A 13,490-nucleotide genomic window follows, 5' to 3' on the forward strand; every position below is an offset into this window, starting at 1 on the left:
TAGAGAAACACTAACAATGACTTTAAACATTTCATTTCTATCTATTTGGCTCCTTCATGAATTTGTTGTTTAATCAACCTATGTTCTTAAGATGCATCACACACATGTGATGTTCAGTTGGTAAATTAGGTCATTTTGTGACTAACAAAAGGTACATTTTTATTTCAACATTTTGATTGCATGCACAGGCAATGTGGGAGGACAATGAAGGACCATGAGAAGCCCAGGTTAGGTGGCCGCGCTTACTCCTTGTCACATACAAACCGTTTCTTAGCAAAACTTATGATCAGGAGCACATGTTGGACAAAAATGGGGTTTAACATCCTACAGATCTGCTCCGATGGACGGGGGGCTAATGAAGACGGGCATACACCATACAGTGTGCTATGGAGGTAATTTTGCCCAGACAGTGGCATGATGGCCTTCTCTGACCTTGAATTCCAACTGTGTTATGAGGGGAATTTTACCGGGGCAGTGGCACTATGGTCTACTCTTATATCAAATTCCAAAAGCCACTGGACATTTTACAAGCACACCAATCCGAACGACTAGACAGCTGTCCTTGCCAGGCCCTCCGTCCTGCATCACTGACAAGGTGAAACCAAGTCGGAAAATCCCGATGATCTTTCTCAGCCAATGAAGGGATCAAACACACTACCTCCATGTTAGCGAGCCAGTGTATTAGCCACTGAGCCACCGTGCCCTCCCCCCAGCCCCACCTATCCTCCCATACAAAAAAATCAAGAATTATAAGTCAGAATCTACTGAACCTTTTATTAGACTCACCAGAATATCTATGGCTAAAGAATCCAGATTTTTCATGACTTTGAGAACAATATCATCAATAATCTTTAAAACAGAAGGTTTTTCTGAATATTGAGCTTGTATCAATGCCGGCCATAAATCGGCTAAAACTTCCCAACTTCTCTTTGTAGCTAAACATTGTTGTTTACTTGTATTTAATATGGTGTACAGAGTTCCCTGGAAAAATATAAATGACATTGTTAATTTATTCTCTTGTATCAAGTTAAAAGTTAATATTAACAGAGAGAGAGAGAGAGAGAGAGGTTTAGACGTTCACTCGATACAGACTAGGACATTTTGGGACTAACAATTTAAGTTCAATAATGGAGGCGGGCATACGCCATACAGTGTGCTAAGAAGGAAATTTTGCTTGAACAGTGGTGCTAAGGCCTACTCTTATATCGAATTCGAACTACCAAGGGATCTTTACGTGCATGCAAATGTGTACACAGGACCTCGGTTTTTCATCCCATCCAAACAACTATATGTTGTCCCTTGCTAGGCCAACGCAGGGATCAAAACCACGACAATTGACTAAATGACTGACATTATGATCGACGAATCGACCAGCCATCTCATTAAAGTTGTAATGAGAGAGAGAGAGAATTCAAGAATTAAAAGACTCACCTTAAATGCATGTTCTGGTACGTTTGTATCTCTAAGATGATGTAATATTTGAGGTAAAATACAGCGATAAGAATACGAGAAATGATTAAACGATGTATGAAGACAAGACTGTGATTTCTTTCTAACCTGAAAAAAATAACGACAAAAAACACCAATAAATATTCCTATCAAATATCAACATAAAATACCAATAGTTCTATCAACAAAAAACATTAATAAATACAAATATTTCTTTCAACAAAAAAGATAAATACCACTAGGTTTATCGACAAACAACATTAATAAATACCAATAGTTCTATCTAATTTCTCCTATTCATGTATTTGTAAAAAATACAATTTTCTTTTATTAATATTTGAATTGAATTAGGGGGGGAAGAGAGAGAGAAATGGGGTTTAACATCCACTTGACACAAACTAGGCCATTTCGGGACAAACACATGGTTCAATTTTATTTCAATAATTCACTTGTGCATAGGGGTCTTCAGAGGTGGGAGGAAATCGGAGCACCCGGAGAAAACCCACAAGGTTGGACGGGCGACCATACTCCTTGTCACATACAAGTCCGGGGGAATCGAAACCGTGCCAGTTGACTCAATGACAGACCGTGTGATATAGCACGCACGTGTTAACCATTCAGTCACCCAATCTCCAGAATTGAATTAGGAAATAAACACTTCTTGTGTAGAATTCAGAGGATTGGTTCCCAAGCACAACTCATCCTGTTGTTGTTGTTCTTGAGGGTGTGTTATTGTGATATGTGTAAGAGACTTATTAATGGGGACTATCAGAGACAACGGAAACGTAAGTGACTAAGAACGAGTCTTGCTCTTCACCGTGTAAAGCATGGAGACAGGTTGTCCCTAGTTACCATGTACTTATGGAATATTTCAGGTGAAGCTATTTGAAAAGGCCTAAGGCTCTGTCAAATTGTGTATGATCACTACGATCGACACGAGAATTGGCATGCTTGTTCCTTGGACAATTGCGCATCAATTTACAGACTTCTATTTTTGATATGACATCACAATTCCAAGATGGTTGCAATGATTTCATAGTTAGTTCCCAGTCGATAGTTCTGGTGGTATTTGTTGTAACTTACCTCACTATAATGACTGACGGACAGATCCATCAAATCTAAAAACATATCCTGATGAAGTGACGTAAAAACCTTTGGTGAAGAATGCAGAATTCTCAACTAAAAGATGGAAAAATAAAATTTTACCCATGATAGAAAATATCAAAATATAATGTAATAGAACAGTCTGCCAACAAAGAACTATCTTCTTTGAAAATAGATCTCTGTCCTAAATGGCTGCCACATCCAAAAATTAGAATACTATTTTGAAATGCAGTTCTATCCTATTTCACATCTGTCATACACTTAAAGACTAAATAAAGCTTTTTCATTTTATTAAATGGAAGCAGAATAAATACTCAAAGAATATTCGAAGTATACTTTGTGTTTTTGATTAAAATTGTCGATTTAGGAATTAAAATGTTGGGGAACTAGGTTAGTGTTTCTTCTAAAGCAGAGTTAATTGTAGGCAGAGAGCATATGTTTAGTATGGTAATAAAATCAACAAGCTCTATTTTAACATCCTAAAATTGCTTAATTTATTCTTTTTTACAATTAGCATCAATTAGGCAAAACGATCAATGATCACAAATATTAAGCAAAAAGTTCCAAATTCATACAACCTATAATTTATATTAATGAATATTTTTTCCATTAAATTATACAAATCATAATTACTGTACTTTAAACTAATGAGGATGATGTCCCTTGCCTTAATCCCCAAATAAATCAATGACACTTGCACGTTCAAATTACAGAAAAACGAACCCATTTCAATGGGGGGATAATAAGTAATCTATTAAACTTACCTCATGTTGTAGTTGAACTCTATCTATTAATAACGGTCTTATATGTCGTTTTTTACCTCTTAGCTGAAATCACAATCATAAATCATTTTATTTACGATATAACAAACCAATTCTCCACAAAATTATTAAAAGATTATTGAATCTTTCTCACATGAAATGAAATGGGGTTTAACGTCTTACAGTTCTGCTCCAACTGGGCTAGGCATATGCCATACAGTGTGCTATGAGGGAAATTTTGCCTGGACCAATTTTTGTTCCATCCGAACGACTATACGTTGTCCCTTGCCAGGCCCTCGGTCCTGCACCACTGTCTTTCATACATACCAGGGGTACTATTCATAAAAATTTCATTGGCTTAGAGCTCCATCCTGCACCACTGACAAGGGGAAAACATCCTATAAAATCCTGAGGAGGGAACAAGCTGCGGGACCTCGAGTCTCAGTCGAGTCAAAAGTCGCTGCACCTTTAGTCCGAGTCAAGTCACTGACTTTAGTACGGATTCAAGTTGAGTCCCAAGTCTACACAAAGCCCGAGTCCCGTTCAAGTTGCCAGTTCATCAAATGAGTCAGCATTTCATGGCGAATAAGGTAAGTTAGAGTTATGGTCCCAAAGCTCTTTCAAGTTGCGAGTCATCATGACTGCCGAGTCTGAGTCACGGGACTTGAGTTCCCACCTCTGCGGAGAACTAGCGTCATACTCACTGAACCACTGGGGTTTCCCATTTCTTAATCAATATGAACACTCACTTTATCTAACACTCCAAGTAATGTATATATGTTTGTAACTCACTGCCTGTACATATGTCCACCATTGTATTGTAAACATAAGATTTAACTGTTTTATATGTTTGGAGAGAACTTACATAGGTCTTTGCCTGTTGTTCAATCCAATTCAGCTTGTTGAATAAAATATTGTTTAAACTAAACTCACCTTATCTTCTAAGGCAGATTTCACTAAGTGAAAACTTTTCCATCGCCCATCAAAATCATTTTTAGCGGCTCCATAATACATCATCACTAATTCATAGATCTGTTCAAATCAAAGTTTTTAATAAATCAATATATTCAAATCTCTTTCCATCAATAAATCAATATCTAATTCCATTGTCACAAGTTTATTATTATCATTAGTCAATGCTACGAGACAGAAGCAACAATTTCAAGAATTAATATATAAAAATCTCATGTGTCGTGAAATAAATAAGGATTTATTTCTGGTGTAGTTAATATCATTGTGGTCTGAACCCTTATACAAAAGTGAATATAAGTTGTCTCCCTTACATAGTAGATCTGCCTTTTGAGTAATAAAGATAGAAATTTGACTACCAACATGGAGAATGGTTGTTTTTTTCTTTCTTTTTATCCATATGTGACAGTGTAAACCCCAAAAAGGATCTGAATATAACACTTTGGGGATGTTTGATTGTCAGTCTGGTATGTTCCAAATTGACAGAATTGCAATCGAGTGATACAGAATTCAGTCCTTTCACAGTTCTATCAGTCCCCACAACAGAGGTGGTGTGAGTAGAATTATGACATAATTAATCACAACCAGTATTGACATATTGTCTTATGCAGTCAGCACATGCAATGTAGCTCGATATCCCACTTTTCATTCGATCGTCACTATTTTTGGAATTAAGAGAATTCAATTCCGAAACGTTCAATCAAGTATCCCCTAGGTTTCATATCAAGTAGATCCAGTGAAATTGTACTTACTCTGATGACTTTAAACAAACTCTTTGTATCATCTTCTCTACATTGCATCAATTCATCTACAAAAATACAATTAGAGTTTAATGTCATGTCATCACATTACTTAGGTAATTTGAGAGAGAGAGAGAGAGAGAGAGAGAGAGAGAGTAGGAGGAAACCGGAAGACCTGGAGAAAACCCATGCGGTTGAACCCTACTCCTTTTCACGTAGCCACACAGGATAAATGAATGAAGTTTAAGACTTTGAATGTGTGTACTTACGTAATAAATGTCTAGCAGCATTGGCTATTAATCTTCTAGTATTTTCTCCATTTAATGATATATCTGAAACACATACAAACTTACAATAATCAATCTATTAAAATACAGGTATACATTTTTTTTTTGAATACACTCTGTATAGATCTGTTGGAGGTCAAGTCAGAGGTCACAGAGAGAGAGAGAGAGAGAGAGAGAGAGAGATTTAACTTCCACTCGACACAATGAAATGAAATGAAATGGGGTTTAACGTCCTACTGTTCTGCTCCTATACTGGGCTAATGAAGACGGGCATACGCCATACAGTGTGCTATGAGGGAAATTTTGCCCGGGCAGCGGCACTATCGCCTACTCTTATATCGAATTCCAACTGCCAAGGGATCTTTTATGTGCATTCCAATGTTTACACGGGACCTCGGTTTTTCGTCTCATCCGAAGGACTAGACAGCTGTCCTTGTCAGGCTCCACTCGACACAAACTAGGTCATTTCTCAACTTACACATGGTTCAATTTTATTTCAATCATTTTCTTTGTGTATGGGTCTTTTGCTGTAGGAGGAAATTGGGGGACCCAGAGAATAACCATGCTATTAGGCAGATGGCCTTAATCCTTGTCACGTACAAGAAGAGAATCGAAACCACACCACTCGACTTGAAGACAGACCTTATGATCCGCCACCCAACACCCCTCTCAGTCTCACATAGGTGAACATTGAATGACAAAAAATATTTATATCCAACTTTCGTTTCGCTTTGCAGTCTTTCATTATTCTTGCACAGTTCATAGCATGTCAAGTTCCATTGATTTGTTTCAATAGCAATACTGGACACAAATTAAGGATATATCAGGCCCCATACAATCCCTCTGTTGTATGATGATTTGTGTCTGACAATGTCTGCGACAACGTACTTTTTGTCCAGAATTTTTTAATAGTATAAATAAAAAATCTTACCCTTATTTTTATTTGAATTACAACTTGAAAATCTTTTTAATGATACATTTGTTTCAATTCTAAAACAAAGAAAAAAGATGATTTATTTAATATTTTATCTCAATTAAGATTGGCACTTAAATTGTGAAAGTATAAATAGAATTGGAAAAAATCTATAACTGATTGCCATGCCACCATCAATTTAGCTCAAATCCTGGTTTGCATTTGTTAGGGGTGACAAGAGCAATGTCTAGTTGTTCGGATGGGATGAAATGAAATGAAATGAAATGAAATGGAGTTTAACATCCTACTGTTCTGCTCCTATACTGGGCTAATGAAGACGGGCATACGCCATACAGTGTGCTATGAGGGAAATTTTGCCCTGGCAGCGGCACCATCACCTACTCTTATATCGAATTCCAACTGCCAAGTGATCTTTTACGTGCATTCCAATGTGTACATGGGACCTTGGTTTTTCGTATCATCTGAAGGACTAGACAGCTGTCCTTCTCAGGCCCTCCGTTCTGCACCACTGACAAGGGGAAACCATGTCGGAAAATCCTGATGAACTTTTCTCGACCAATGCAGGGATCGAACACCCGACCTCCAGGCTAGTGAGCCAGCATCTTAACCACATAGCCACCGTGGCTCCCAGGATGAGATGAAAATGCCAAGGTCCTGTGTACACATTGGCGTGCACATAAAAGAACCCTTGACAGTTGGAATTCAAAGTAAGAGTAGGCCGTCATGTCGTGTACACAATGATATGCACGTAAAAGATCCCTTGGCAGATGGAATTCGATATAAGAGTAGGCCATAGTGCCGCTGCCATGGCAAAATTATCCCCATAGCACTCTGTATGGTTGCTGTATGCCCGTCTTCATTAGCCCAGTCGGAGCAGAACAGTAATGTAATTTAAATGATTATGAATAATTCAGGTACTTACAGTGTAACAGGTTCACCTGGCCATACAGGTAAAACACAACCTGTACCTTGTATACATTCTATCACTATATTTAATCTTCTTACTAACGTTTCTCTATAAAATAAATATACAAAAAATATAACAACTTACATAAAGGCTCTATGTGTGATTTTAGCGCTATAGAACCGACTTCCGGGGGGTTGGGTGGCCAAATGGTTAAAGCGTGCGCGTTGGATCAGAAGGTCTGTCATTCAGTCAACTGGCATGGTTTCAATTCCCCAGTTGTACGTGACAAGGACTAGGGTTGCCTGTCCACCCTCGTGGGTTTTCTGCTGGTCCTCTGCTCTGGTTTCCTCCCACTGCTAAAGACCCCTACGCACAAGCTAATTATTAATATAAATTTTAACCATGTTAGTCCCGAAATAACCTTGTTTGTGTCGAGTGGACATTAAACCCCATTTCTCTCTCTCTCTCTCTCTCTCTCTCTCTCTCTCTCTCTCTCTCTATACAATCCCTTTCAAACTACAATATTGTGACAGTTGAATCTCTAATAGGAATATCAGTTCTAAAATGGTTAAATTCTGTTCAGTATACACAAAGATATGATGAATTGAAAATTTCACAATATCTGGCATTCTCTACAGATGACATAAACAAGCCAGTACTTGGGTCAAATATTTTGACGGGCCTCGGCGATGGAATCCAAGCCAAAACATCCATGATTGGAATCAGCAGTTAAAAACAGTTTAAACTCAAAAGTTGAGCAAACTTTATCCTGAATTTTATATATCACTAGAAGAATTCCTGGCTTCGCTCGGGGGTCATAACCCCGAAACCGGGTGTGGTAGACTAAGGCCACCTAGCCTATTTTACTCCCCGGTCCGGGCTACCCTATACCCCAAATTTCAGACAAACAGACAAACGACAGTCACAAATATTTTAGTATAGATAATATTTGGTAATGATACCATATTTGGTAATGATGCCATATTTGGTAATGATACCATATTTGGTAATATTATATTATTTGGTTATGATACCATATTTGGTAATGATACCATATTTGGTAATGATATTATATTTGGTAATGATATTATATTTGGTAATGATACCATATTTGGTAATATTATATTTGGTAATGATATTATATTTGGTAATGATATTATATTTGGTAATGTTACCATATTTGGTAATGATATTATATTTGGTAATGATACCACATTTGGTAATGATACCACATTTGGTAATGAGATTACCTGTCTATGGTTGATTGACTAGAAAAGGTTTTCATCATGTTTATTTCTGGTAGGAGAAATTCTTGTAGAAATTCTTCCGCTACTTTCATTTCTTCATCAGATGGAATATGCCATTTTATATCTAAATTCTTTAGATCACCAGGTACTGCCCAGTCCTGAAATAAACACAATCAGAAGTAATAAAATAAATTGGGTTTAACATCCACAGAGAGAGAGAGACAGAGAGAGAGAGTCCAGTCCAGTCGACACAAACTAGGTCATTTTGGGACTAACATATGGTTCAATTTATTTCAATAATTAGCTTGCACGTAGGGGTATTTAGTAATGGTAGGAAACCGGGGGACCCGGAGAAAAAACATGAGGTTGGACAGGCGACCCTACTACTTGTCACGTACAACCAGGAAATCGAAGCCATGCCAGTTGACTCAATGATAGACCTTATGATACAGCATGCACACGCTAACCATTCGGCCATCCAACCCACCGCAAGAAGAATAGAAAATAACCATGCTGCAAACATTAAACAGATCAGAATTCTCAGTCTATCCCACACATACTTCTCACAATGTGCCTCATCCCACCCATTATTAATACTCTTGTTTCAGTAAATTCATCTTTATTCTCCCAAATGGTTGTATTAGAAAAAAATTTGCATGTGAATGGCACTTGGGTTATAATATATTTACCGTAGCTCAAATACTTTGTCTATAATTACTTGAAATTGTACATATTTTATACACCCAAACCAGAGGGAAGCAAATTAATATAAGCCTACTTGGCTTGTTTTTTCTATCCTATTCTTTATGCATTTAAATTGTACACAATCAGTCTGATTAAAACACAAATTTATATTTCGTTTCGTTTTAATACTTTCGATGGCCTCTACTACATGAAGATCTAACTAGTTGTTTTTGGGGGGGGGGGGGGTCGGGTCAGAGGTCATACAAGCGTTTTTTCACCCTATGACGTCATATATTTGATTAACCAATCAGCATTGATGTTTCTAGTGGATTACCCACAGTTCCGTGCAGCTCACACCAAAAGCTCGCCATAACAGACCATTTCATTGGTTAATCCCTTACATCGTCCAGAACACTTCAATGATAACAACTCTCCAGATCCAAGTAAACAAAATCTTGAACTATAAAAACCGAAACGAAACAGGATCTGTGTTTAAATCAGATTAGTACAGAATTTTGGAAATAAATACTGTTTAAACCAAATTGACTTACTCTGATGGCAAGATAATCTGTGAATGGTTTATCTACACTGTATGCGGTACTACGGAACTCGACAGGATACATTAACGTGAAAGCCTTGAGTATAAAACCCAGTAGATTCCCTGCTATCTCATATCCCATGACACATTTTAATACAACAGTTTTCTTCACTACTTCCTTGAGTTGAGAACTATACGGTAATAATTCTTTACCATTACATCGTACCAGCTACAAAATATACAAACGAAATGAAATAAGATTTAACGTCCTTCTGTTCTGCACCGGGTTCTTTTATGTGTATGGCAATATGTACACGGGACCCTCAGTTTTTTGTCACATACGAACAAAGACAACCTGAGTAAATTGTCTGAATTCCCCTGAGTAAATTGCCTGAGATATCATGAGTGATTACAAGAGATAACATGAGTAAACTGCATGAGATAACATGAGTGAATTACTTGAGATAACATGAGTAAATTACCTGAGATAACATGAGTAAATTACCTGAGATAACATGAGTAAACTACATGAGATAACATGAGTAAACTACATGAGATAACATGAGTAAACTACATGAGATAACATGAGTAAATTGCCTGAGATAAAATAAGTAAATTGCTTGAGATAACATGAGTAAAATAAGTAAATTACAAGTGATAACATGAGTAAATTACAAGTGATAAAATAAGTAAATTACAAGCAATAACATGAGTAAATTACCTGAGATAAAATAAGCAAATTACATGAGTAAATTACATGATAAAATCACCTAAGATAACATGAGTAAATTACCTGATATAACATGAGTAAATTACCTGATATAACATGAGTAAATTACCTGAGATAACATGAGTAAATTACCTGAGATAACATGAGCAATAACTTGAGATAAAATGAGTAAACTACCAGAGTAAATTACATGGGAAAACCTGAACTACCTGAGTAAATCACGAGTAAATTACATGAGGAAAATCTGAGTAAATTACATGAGATAACATGAGTAAATTACATAAGAAAACCTGAGTAAATTACCTGAGATAACATGAGTAAATTACATGGGAAAACCTGACCTACCTGAGTAAATCACATGAGTAAATTACATGAGGAAAACCTGAGTAAATTACATGAGATAACCTGAGTAAATTACATGAGATAACCTGAGTAAATTACCTGAGATAACATGAGTAAATTCCATAGAAAACTATCATCTAGATGTTCTTCTTTTTCTACATCTTCATCTATATAAATAAAAGAAAAGAAAAGGTTTTCTACATTTCTACACATGTGAGCCTATTTGTTCATGCAGTTAACATAAGTGATTGTATATTGGAAACTGGTCAATAAACTTTTACAGGCAAAAGCAAACATGATAGGTGTTCAATTGGTTCAGCGTCAAAATCTATTAAAATAACACAAAAATATTGAAATTCTCTAATATGTACTCAGATAATTATCTAACAAATAAATAAATAAATAATGCTTGACAATCTCCTGGCAAGTAAATAACTGAAATCAAATGCAGTTTAAGGTAAAATAAATAAGATACTTACGATCGTTGAGGAATTGTAGAATATTATCACAGAAATAAGGTAGGAAAAGTTTTAAAGCTTCTTCAGGATGAACCTACAAGTAACAGAAAGTAACGGTATTCAAAATATCACTATTTCAAAATCATTTTATGTAGCATACACAAATTATTCAGGTGTAGAGCATATTTTAATTCTCCTAATTTCAATGAAATACATTGAATAAACAAATTCTTAGACACACCCTTTTTATTTTGTAAAAGCACATATGAAATATTGTTTTAAAACATAAATTTGACACATAATTTCACTATTTTGTTATTTTCAAAGAAAACTGCCTATTTCTCTCAAATATGGAAGTGGATTCCTAATATAGCACTATAAACCTCAGAATGCCTTGTTCGTCATTTTTGTCCAAACGTGGCAAAAACGTATTAAAATTTTTGCCATAACTTTGCCAAGCTGTAACGTGGTAAAAACAAAATGCCACGTTTGTCTGGAGTTCCAAAACGTATTTTTTTTTAAATTGCCATGTTTTTGGAACGAGGTATTTTGTCCAGAACGAGGTTGATCACAAGGTTGGATACACGATTTTTCAAAAGGGTTGGGGGTGGGGTTCAGCCAAACCAAATGTGCTGTTCCTGTTTTTATATAATAAACGAAGGGTTTAAGATGAAAACGTATCATGTATATTGAGTTAGTTGCTCGGTCCAAAGGTAGAAGATTTTAATGGCTTTTAACAAAAAATTAAGCAGTTTTATTCTCCAAAATATAGTCCAGATCGACCCTTTATATAAGAACCCAGACATAGGCCAGTCACCTGAAGGATGTAAATGTAATTATCATTTTAATTTAGTTGTTCGCATCACCCCGCTTTGCATGTCATTATATAAACATAAATTGTGTCTATTTAATTTTTCAATGGATTTTAATTTAATTGCTTTTGCAATTTTTATACATACAACTGAGTGCCAATAACCTAAAATTTCATGAGATATATAAAAAAAGGAACAGCATATTTGTAATTAATAATATTCAAAGGCCTAAAAAACAATTATTGAGTTCGCTCCGCTTTGAACAAAGAACTTGGCTGTTTTTCATTTCTCACATCTCTTTGATGGAAATAATGTGTTAACATATGAAACTGCAACAAAGAATGTAACAGACTCTTTTATGCAACGAATGTCATTTCTAGTCAACTTTGCCTTGTGTTTTTTTCTCTACATAATCGCTTGAAAGTGTCACCAAATAATGTTATGCTGTCCTCGAAATGCTCGACGAAACTTTAGTTTGGCTGAACCCCACCCCCAACCCTTTTGAAAAATCATGTATCCAACCTTGTGAACAGCCTCGTTCTGGTCAAAATACCTCGATTCCAAAAAATTGTTTTTACCACGTAACAACGTGGCAAAATTGTGGCAAAAATTTTATTAGCACGTTTTTGCCACGTTTGGGTAAAAATGCCGAACGAGGCATCCTGAGGTTTATAGTGTAGCTGCATAATCAATAAATTCAAATCAGAATTGAGAAGTAATTATTTAACATGTCACTATTTGTTATCACAAACTGAACAATATTTGAAACCCTTTGTTCTAGAGAGGGGGAGAGAGAGAAATGGGGTTTAATGTCCACTCAACACAAACTAGGTCATTTTGGAACTAACATATGGTTTAATTTTATTTCAATAATTCGCTTGCGCATAGGGTTCTTTAGCAGTGGGAGGAAACCGGAGGACCCGGAGAAAACCCACGAGGTTGGACAGGCGACCCTACTCCGTGTCACGTACAACTGGGGAATCGAAACAACGCCAGTTGACTCAATGGCAGACTTTATGATACAGCGCGCACACGCTAACCATTCAGCCATCCAACCCCCCTTTGTTCTAAATCATCAAAAATAAACAAGAATTCTTACAAACCTTAGAAACAGCCCGACACAGATTCGCAGCAAATTTTCCACTGACTTTAGCTTCATATACATTACCAGTTATAAAATTATACAATTTCTTTAATGCTATCTACAAATAAATAAATCAGTAATTGTTCTTCCATAAGTATGTGTTATAGTTTATTAATAAATAAACACCTTTTATGCCATATATAAAAAAATATTCTGGTTCGCAGTTAATCCCACAGTTAGTCACATAACCCATTTTAGTTCAAAAGATAAGAAAAATAAAAACCCATTAATTACAGCACATTAATATATTAGAAAAATTTTGAATGAATCGAAAAATGTGGCGTAGACTCATTTATCAAATACACAATCTGAAATTATACTGGATGATCATGCATTCCTATAAACAACATAGAAAAATCCAGTGCTTTGAAATAAGATGTTTAC

Source organism: Patella vulgata, chromosome 5 (genome assembly GCF_932274485.2).
Source record: "Patella vulgata chromosome 5, xgPatVulg1.2, whole genome shotgun sequence".
NCBI lineage: Eukaryota > Metazoa > Mollusca > Gastropoda > Patellidae > Patella > Patella vulgata.